Consider the following 9,933-nt stretch of genomic DNA (forward strand, 5'->3'; position numbering starts at 1 on the left):
TCTGACTTAAATACCTTCTAGGTCCATCAAAGCAATATCTTTTTCCATCCTCTTTCTTTTAGTCTGTGTGTCTTTTAATCTGAAGTGAGTCCCTTATAGGCAACATGTGGGTGTCTTATTTTCCTTTCCATTCATCCACTCTATCTTTTAGTTGGAGCACTTAATTCTTTTCCATTTGAGGTACTCACTGATAGGAATGTAGTTGTTATCATTCTTTATTCCTGTTTTTGATACATGTTTTCTCTTCTTAAAGAAGTCCCTCCAACATTTCCTGTAATACTGGCTTAGGGGTGATAAATTCCTTTAGTTTATTTTTGTCTGGGAAGCTCTTTATCTGTCCTTTTACTTTAAATGATAGCTTTGCTGGATAAAGTATCCTTAATTGTAGATCCTGGGTCTTCATTACATCAAATATTTTGTGCCAAGCCCTTCTGTCCTGCTTAGTTTCCCTTGAGAAATCACCTGCCAGTCTTATGGGTGTTCTCTTATAGATACCTATCTGTTTTTCTCTTGCTGCTTTTAATATTCTTTTTTTATATTTAAACTTTAGCATTTTAATTATGATGTGTCTTGGTATGGGCCTCTTTGGATCCTTGGTTTTGGAGATTCTCTGAGCTTTCCGGGGTTTTATGTCCATTTCCTTCACCAGGTTAGGGAAGTTTTCCATCATTATTTCTTCAAACGATTGTTCAACATCTTGGTTTCCTTCAGGTACAACAATCAGATAGATATTTTGACCCTTAATAGTGTCCCATATGCTCCTTAAAATATTTTTATGGTCTTGGAATCTCATCTCTTGCCATTCTTATTGAGTGTCTTTGGCTTTCCTGTCCTCTAGATAGGGCATTTGATCCTTTTCTTTATTTACTTTGTTTATTTCTTTGTTTATTCCATTTAATATACTTCTCATCTCAGATAATGTGCTCTTCATTTCTGACTGGTTCCCTTTTATAATTTCCATTTCCATTTTTATGTTTTTTTAAATCTCTTTGTCGAAGTTCTCACTGAATTTATCTATACTTCCCAAAAGTTCATTGAGCATCTTTATAACCAATGTTTTGAACTCTGTATCTGTTAGATTACTTGACTCCATTATATCTGGATCTCTGTTCTGTCTCTCATATGGTTTATGTTTCTTCATTTTCCCATTTTGGTTGCCTTTCTATGTCTGTTTCTACGCACTAAGCAAAGCTCCTAAGTCTCCTGATCTTATTAGTGTGGATTTGTGAAGTAAGTGTCCAGTGGCACAGTCCTGAGAGCGGTTCAGCTATAGGCCAAATTTAGCCCCAGCCTGTGCCCTTCCGGGACCACCTGTTAAGATTCAGCAAACAATCCACAGATGCTGTGATTATGTTACCTCAAAAGGCCACACCAGAAACTGAGGCCTGCTGCCTCCAGTGTGAGTCTAGGCACTGCTCGGTAGGGAGCACCTGACTCGCTGAGGATATACCTGGATGTGACTTGAGTGGGGCAACGAATTGGGGGAGGTAGGGTTTCAGGGAATCTTCTGGGCGGAGCGACCTCTGTTATCCAGTTTGATGATATCTTGACTATGGTGGTGCTGTGTCCTTCACTGGGTGGGAGGGAGGGCTCAACCAGGAACAATGAAAACCACCAGCACTTTTGTGCAGAGCAAGTCTCACCTTGGCCCTCACTCAGACAATGTCTCCCTGTTAAGTCCCTGGTACCTCCTGCACGCAGCCAAATCGGCAGTAGTGCTCAGAGTGAGCAGGTCCGTCACTACAAAAATCCACTCACAGACGAGGCCCCTTTAAAAGGCATCTGCTGTAGCCTCTGGAGACCAGGCATCCCCACATCCTCACCCCATTCTACCTTCTGTCATTGCAGGGTGATTTCTTGGATTTTTCCCTAGTTGTGTGGCTTGTTCATCTAGATCCCAGGTGATTTTTCCCTGCTGCTTGCTTCTTGTTTCCGTCACAACTTTGAGTTGGTTGCCAGAGGAATGAACAGAGCCTCTACCATCTACGCCATTTTTTCCCCTCCGCTCAAAAGTCCCATTTTTTTTAAGTTCAGGATCTACCAGTTGCTAAGTTCTTGACTGTGATCAAGTAACCTAATAGCCTCAGTTTCCTAATTGGTAAAGTGAGGATAATGAGATCTATCTTGTCTAACCCACCAGACTATTATATTAAGTGAGATATGTGTCCAGACAATGACTATGGTTAATTAATCATTTGTAGAGGATTGGACTTGTAGCCACAAGATCTGGGGTCAAGATATTGTTTGCCTCTTCCAAGCTTTGTGATCTTGGACAGTTTTCTAGTCCCTTTCTCTGACCCTCAGGAACAGAAGGTTAATATATTCCCCATATCATTACATACTCTCATCAGTGGTTTGGATATTACTCCTCCTTATTTAATTTATTTTTTCTATTTATTCTTTCCCCCAATCCCATTCTCCTGCCCAGTTCTCTTTACTCGTAGGCAGTCATTCTAATACATATGAGGTAGATCCTTTCATTATGTTTGTTTTTGTACTATGTGAATTCTCCTATTTACAGGCATTTAAATGTATTAATATGGTTTTTTTCTATAGATCTCATTCTCCACCTTACTTTTTCACCTAACACTGTTTTGAAGATATCTCCATCTTTCTATATATTTATATAGCTTATTGCTACACAATATTCTATATGTATTTATCCATTCTTCCTCATGATGAATAGTTTGCCTCCAATTCTCTCTTCTATAAATGACATTGTGATGAACATCTTTGTACATGCCCCCTCAAGAACTTGTATGAGAATTTCTTTGAGCATATATGTTTAGTCCTAGCAATATGTATACTTATTTTCACAGTGTATTGCTAGATATGTCTTTAGAAGGATTGCACCAATTCACACCCTCATCAGCAGTTCAGAAGAGCTCCTATATCCCACATTCCTGCCAACATTCATATTATCTAGCTTTCTAATTTTTAACAATCTTTTGGAGACAGTGTTATATCTTATATTTTATTTTTGTATTTGTCTAAACACAAATGAGTTTAATCATCTCTTCATGTATTTTTAGCTTTTTTGTGTCTCATTTTGTGTAACTTGCCTGTTATTTTTTTTTCCAAATTCCTTTTCTATTGGGCTTTTTATCTTGAATTGATTTAAAGGAATTCCTTGTTTTCTATGTATTAATCTCTTTTGACCTCTAAATATTGAAAATATCTTCTCTCAGTCCACTAGTTGCTTTTTAACTTTGTCCATGGTGTCCTTCATGGAACTGAAATCCCTAATTTTGAAGTAGTTACATTCGTCATTCTTATTTAGGTTATGTTTGCACAACTCTGTAAGTATATGTTACAAACCATTGAATTGTACACTTTAAATAGGTGAATTGTATGGTATGTAAATGATGTCTCACTAAAGTTATTTTTTAAAAAAGATATGGTCAGATTGCCTCCCTAGAACAAAAAATATTGCTGGCCAACTCTAATAGATAAGAAAAAATAGATCTGTAAACTGGAAAAGAGGAGATAAAACTATTAAAAGCTATATATGTTATCCTCTATATAAAAAGACTAACAAAATATATAGCAAACTATTAGAGTTCCTGGATATAGGATTAATTCATATAAACTTAACAATGATCAAACAGGAAATATAATTTAAGAAAACATTCTAGCAGCAAAAAATTTGTACAATATCTAGAAAATAACAAAAATTCACAAGTAAAAGGTAAATTTTACTAAAAGTCAAAGAAAAATTTGGAATAAATGGAAATATTTCTCATGCTCTTAGTTGGAGTCACTTAATGTTATAAAGATATTATTTCTCCTATTATGTAGGTTGCCTTTGCATTTTGTTGATGGTTTCCTTTGCTGTGCAGAATTTTTTACTTTGATGTGGTTCCGCTTGTTTATTTTTGCTTTTGCTGCCTTTACTTTTGGTGTCAGAGTCAAAACATCACTGCCAAGACCAATATCAAAGAGCTTACTGCCTATGTTTTTTTCTAGAAGTTTTATAGTTTCAGGTTTTACATTAAAATCTTTAATCCATTTTGAGTTAGTTTTTGTGTATTGTGTAAGATAGCAGTTCAGTTTCATTCTTTTGCGTGTGGCTGTCCATTTTCCCCAATATTACTTATTAAAGAGACTATACTTTCTCCAGATTTATTCTTGACTCCTTTTTGTATTTAATTGACCATATATTCGTGGGTTTATTTCTGGGCTCTTTATTCTGTGTGTCTGTTTTTTTTTTTAATATCAATACCATATTATTTTGATTGCTATAACTTTGTAATATAAATTTTAAATCAGGCAGTGATCTTTTTTCTCAGATTGTTTTGGCTGTTTTGGGTCTTGTGGTTCCATGCATTTTTAAAGAGGTTTTCCCTATCTCTATGAAAATGCCATTGGAGTTTTAATAGGGATTGTATTGAATCTATAGATTGCTGTGGATGGTATGAACATTTTAACAATATTAATTTTTCCAATTCATGAACATGGAGTATCTTTTTATTTATTTGTGTTTTCTTCAATTTTTTTCCTCAATGTCATAGTGTTCAGTGTACAGGTCTTTCACCTCCTCGATTAAATTTATTCCTAGGGATTTTATTCTTTTCGATAAAATTATAAATAGGATTATTTTCTTAATTTCTATTTCCGATAGTTTGTTATTGTTATATAGAATAAATGTGACAGGTTTTTGTATTTTAATGATCTTTGAGCTATTTTACAACTCTGAAAGTTGTGTAAAACTGATATTAATACAAATAATTCTGGTTTACAGATATGCAAAACACTTGAATCCAGTGGGAAGCATTTGGTTATTGCCCTTTGAATAGACCCATTTTTCATCTATATGTAAATTCAGTTCAGCATTCCTTGTCTGCATAGGCATGTATAATACTTTGAATTCCCCTTTGATCTTGTTGAAACACTCATTTCCTCATTAATGAATAAGTTAAACCTTTGACAGATGTTCATTTTATATCGTCGTGAGGGTCATGATTACATGTCTTTCAAAAATAATCTTTTTGGAGGTCATTCCCCGAAGCATGCAGTGGAGTCACTGACAGAGCCAGCTAAACTGCATTATAAGAAAGGGTGCCTCATCTGCAGCCCGGTGTGTCTTTTCTTGGGTCACAGATGTGAATCTCAGGCAGCAATAGAACTTTAGTTTTGCCTAATCTCTTCTTGTCTAGCTATTCCCTCTCTCTATTAATCCTTTTTTCTTTCTTTCTTTCTTTTTTTTTTTTTTTTGGTTTGCAGATGGAAAGTTATTCCCTATTGGTGATAACAATGTTTGGGAATATGGTTTTATGGGCTATCTGATGATCTCTGTAAATGGAATAATGGGTTATAGAGATCTACTTTCCATTGAATGAGAGACAACAGAGAATCTGGATTGTTAGTCATTTGTTTATGTGTCATTATGTCTATTTTGAATTTGAATCAATTAAGAATTTTGTGGTCACCAAGAAGGTGTACAGCTTATTGAGGTACAGTGGAAACTAATGAAACAAACAAAAATCATTCCCAGGGAAACTACCTTGATTCTTTAGTCTCAGTCCCTATGCAACACTTTCACCCTAGTGCAAAGTTGATATGTGGCTTGACACAGTCAAAAGAAGCATTCCACTCCCCCATCCCCAGTGATCGATTCAGTGACAGGCATGTGAACCAACAAGAAACAATAAGACTGTTGCAGAGGCTCTTGTGAAAGAGGCAACACATTTTCAGCTGCACTTGCACCTAAGCTCTCACTTTGAACTTGCTGGCAGGCATGTTTCCACACGTGAATCTTGAGAATGAAGAGGCACATAAGAATAGAACCAAGAGAGGGAAAGTGACTCCCGAGGACATCAGTTGTGCTCCTGGAACAACCCTGCAGTCTAAATACAGCCTTAGTCTCAATCTTGTCAATCTCTGAGTCAATACTTTCACTTTTTATTGTTTAAAATGGTTGCATTGTGTTTTCTGTCATTTGCGTTCAAATGACTCCTCATAATAAAAGGTGTTCATCATCCCTGGCTCCTCCTTCTATCCTAGTGCACTAAGTATATATTTATTTCTCTGTGCCTCCATTTACTCTGCTGTTTAACAATACTTAATACTTCAAAGAGTTGTAGATACTAAATGATATAATAAATAGAAAAGCATAAGTTCGTTCAACAGTGCTGAGATGAAAGAAGCATCACTTAATTTTCCGAAACTGAATTATATTAGGCTCTAAAACTCTATTTACTAGAATGAGAAGACACACTGTATCAGGCAATATTATGGGCAACTTTCTCTCTTTAGCAAGGTACACACTTCAATAAAATACTTAGGAAAGATCTTTTGATCTTTGGCCCCTGACAGTTTTCTAGAAGCTTTTAGTGCACACCTGTATGGTTCACTAAAAGGTGAGTGGTGCTATAGCCTTTATGTCAAGTGTGTAGCCCTCAAAACCATAGTGATTGTTGGTTAGTCCCTCTAGCAAACAAATCGGCTAATGCTGTGAGAAGTCCTGCTGCATCGCTGGGCACAGTAATGCAGGACACTGATGCTCATTGAGCATCTCCATATTTCTACTTTTTCAACCAAGCATTGATCTCAACCCTCATCATCTTTCTCTCAGGAACACTTAGCTGAATTCCCTTTTCAATGAGACCCTGGATAGTGTATACAGATGTCTAGCCTTATGCCTTTTCATTGCCGTGACATTAGATGTGGGGTGTAAGGCTTGGTTTTGTATAAGCCCAGAAAACTTCTTTTTGTTCCTTTGTGTTTCATGTCATTGAACCTGATGTATATATATGAAATTGTAATCAATGCATTAACAAGGTTTTATTACTATTTTTAACAAAGCATTTTATAAATGTATTTTTCTTTGAGAACATCATAAAGTACTGGGATGTCATGTTTCTCACATGCCTATTGTAAAAGTTCTAGCAGCTGTCTGGCATTATTTTTTCTTGTGGATAAATAAGGCCATCTGAGTAAATATTGTAATTAGGACCATAATGGCACATTTTGATTGCTTTTAATAAATAACAACAACCAGATTGTTTCTTAGATGTGACACTAATGATCATTAATGGCCAAACTGTTAGATTTACATCAGAAATTCTTGGCTGAAAATTTTCATGAGTAGAAACTACTATGTTATCAAAGCATAAAATAAATGCAAAACTTTCTGCAATTGCCTCATTATCTTAGTTAGAATGATCTTCAGCAATTCATAACAGAAAAATGTAAGCAACTAGAAGCTGGCATATTTTGTGCAGAAAATGAGTAAAATTGAGATATAAAGAGCAGGGTTAGAATATTGTCAGCAAGTCTAGACTCTGTTCAGTCTTCGTTTATAAGAAATGTTAGTAAAATTTGGTTAAAATTAAAAAATATGTGTATGGTGTTAGAATCTGAAACCCTCTAGTCCACTTAAAACTTTAAGTGGCTCATAGAAGCCTCATGTTGATATAACAGAGCTGTGACTCACAACTCCTTTGTGATTACATCATGTTGCCATTTTTATCTCTACAAAATTTAAAAAGATGACAACACCTTCATTTATTTGCAGTTTGCCCTTTCACTGTCCTTCCTAAAAATTAAACTTTCCATTTCATTCACTTTATTGAGCGTCATTGGTTATGAACAAGTTCTTTATAGACTCAAAGTTTATCTTAGCTTTAAAAAAAGAAAAGAAAGATTGGGGTTTTTATTAAAAATGTTAAAGGCCAGCTCTATAAGAGTCAAGCAGATGCCAAGGAGAAAGTGAGTCTGAACTGCTGCCAGCTGCCAGGAGTAGCACATGTTCCAGAGATTCAGGATCACAAAACCATTCTGCTTATTGAGACAAACTACTCCCATTCCTCAGGGCATAGTGGCTTCGGCAATACTGAGAAGTAAGATATATGTCTTTAGTACCCTCTCCTCACCTTCCATTTATGTCATTATCACTTTGTGGATGGAGCACCTTATACTATGCCATGCCTGTCTAAAATCCTTTTCCCACCAGCTAGGACACCCCACCTGCTCTGTGCCTTCATTTACCCAATTTCGTGCATATTGACCATGTGCCTATCATTGTCCTGACCTCACCTTTCTGGGAAAAGAAAAAGTACCATTGAACTGGATCTTGAGGATTAGCCAAAAACTATGAGATAGGGATGTGAGGAGATTGTTCTAGTTGGAAGGAACAGCCTGACACAGCTGTAGAGATTTATAGCTTCCTTACTTAGTTAGGGAAAGAAAAATAGTCAGATGTGACTAGGTGTAGGTCATGTAGCATATGGAAACCAGTTTGGGAGTAGAAGGAGGAAGAGATTGACTTGAAAGGGTAGGTGGCAGCTAGGTTATAAAGGGCTGAGCACCAGGTAGAGAAGACAAAAGAGGAATTATTCGTCTTCTCCCAGGAAACATTGGACTTTGAGAGGCAATATTTTTTAATCATGACTAGGTCACCAAGTCTTTAGCATAGTGGGAATTTTAGGGTAGTTGGAGTGGGCACAGCCAGGTTTGCAGTCGGGGTTGGCAAACTATGGCCCACAGGCCTAATCCGACATGCTGCCTGATATTGTACAGAACCTTTAAGAATGGTGTAACATTTTTTAAATAGTTGATAAAAAGGCAGACATGTGAAACTTACGCAAAACTCAAATTTCAGTGTCTACAAATAAAGTTTTATTGAAACACAGCCATGCTCATTTGTTATACATTGACCACTTTTGTGCTACAAAGGTGGAATTAAGTAATTATGACAGAAACCATACGGCCCACAAAGTCTAAACCATTTACTAGCTGGCTCTGTTTAGAAAACTTCTGCTGAGTTATGTTCTAACCCCTTCAAAAACAGAGGAATAGAAGTTTACAGAGGAAACCTAGTCCAGGATGTAGCCTTAGAAAGATATCTGAAGTTTCATGGAACTTAGTCCATAAAACATTTTACCTAAATTTATTAATTCTAGTGACCATGATTTCCCCAGCACTTATTCTCCTGATTCATACTTGGAAGTTATAACATGCCACATTTTATTTAATATGACATATGTAGATTAAATATATATTTTTAAAAATTCAAAATGATTTCTGGGAAATCTGGAAGACTATGTTGACAGTGTTGGTTGACATGCATTTTTAGAAGCATTCACATGGTTGAAGAATCACGCAAAAAAGAAGTATCTTTCAGAATTGAGGATCTAAACCAATATAAATAAATTGCTGCAAGTTTTTCTAACCTTTTTAAAATTCATCTCTCTTTATGAGAGCAGTAATGCCAATCACACATTTCTCCTTCAGTGTGGATAATCTAAAAATTCTTTTTATAAGGCTGAAAGACATTACTTTATATAATGTCTTAAACTTTTTTTAAAAGCAATCTTTACTTCCTGGATGCACCCAAGTTATAATCACACATCAATCCAATTTAAGAGGAAAATTCATAATGGAGAAAGTCTGGTTAAAGAAAGGTGAGTAAGGGACATAATCCAATGATAAAAGGGAAAAGTTTGTTGGTCATGAGACCATCACAGAGTTCTTAGAGCCACCTCCTGTTGAGGGCACATTCCCAACTGAGAACTTTTGCTTCCCCCGGGAATGGTTAAGAATTGAGGTTATATCAACCAGGGTTCAGCTGCAGTAAAGAGAAACAACTCTAATTATTTTAAGCAGAAAGGGACTTAATGCAGAGCATTAGCTACTTATGAAATCAGTGGAAATGTTGGTGGAGCACAGGCTAGGATCGGCCCTCAGGAATGACTCTAGCACACTGCAGAACTTAACCAGCCTGGGCAACAAGTTTCTCTTCCATGAAGGTGGGGAATTGGTAGGCTGCTGGTGAATCAGGAATCTGCTGTTGCCTCCTCTGCCATTGACTCCGATGGAGAGCTTCCAGCTGAATATTGCTGCAGAAATACATCTCCACAACCTTATTTTCCAGGGAAATCAGCCAAAAACAGCAGGAAAACAACCTCTACCTCACTTCCATGTTCCAAAATT

This window comes from Rousettus aegyptiacus, unplaced genomic scaffold (assembly GCF_014176215.1).
Source record: "Rousettus aegyptiacus isolate mRouAeg1 unplaced genomic scaffold, mRouAeg1.p scaffold_m13_p_3, whole genome shotgun sequence".
NCBI lineage: Eukaryota > Metazoa > Chordata > Mammalia > Chiroptera > Pteropodidae > Rousettus > Rousettus aegyptiacus.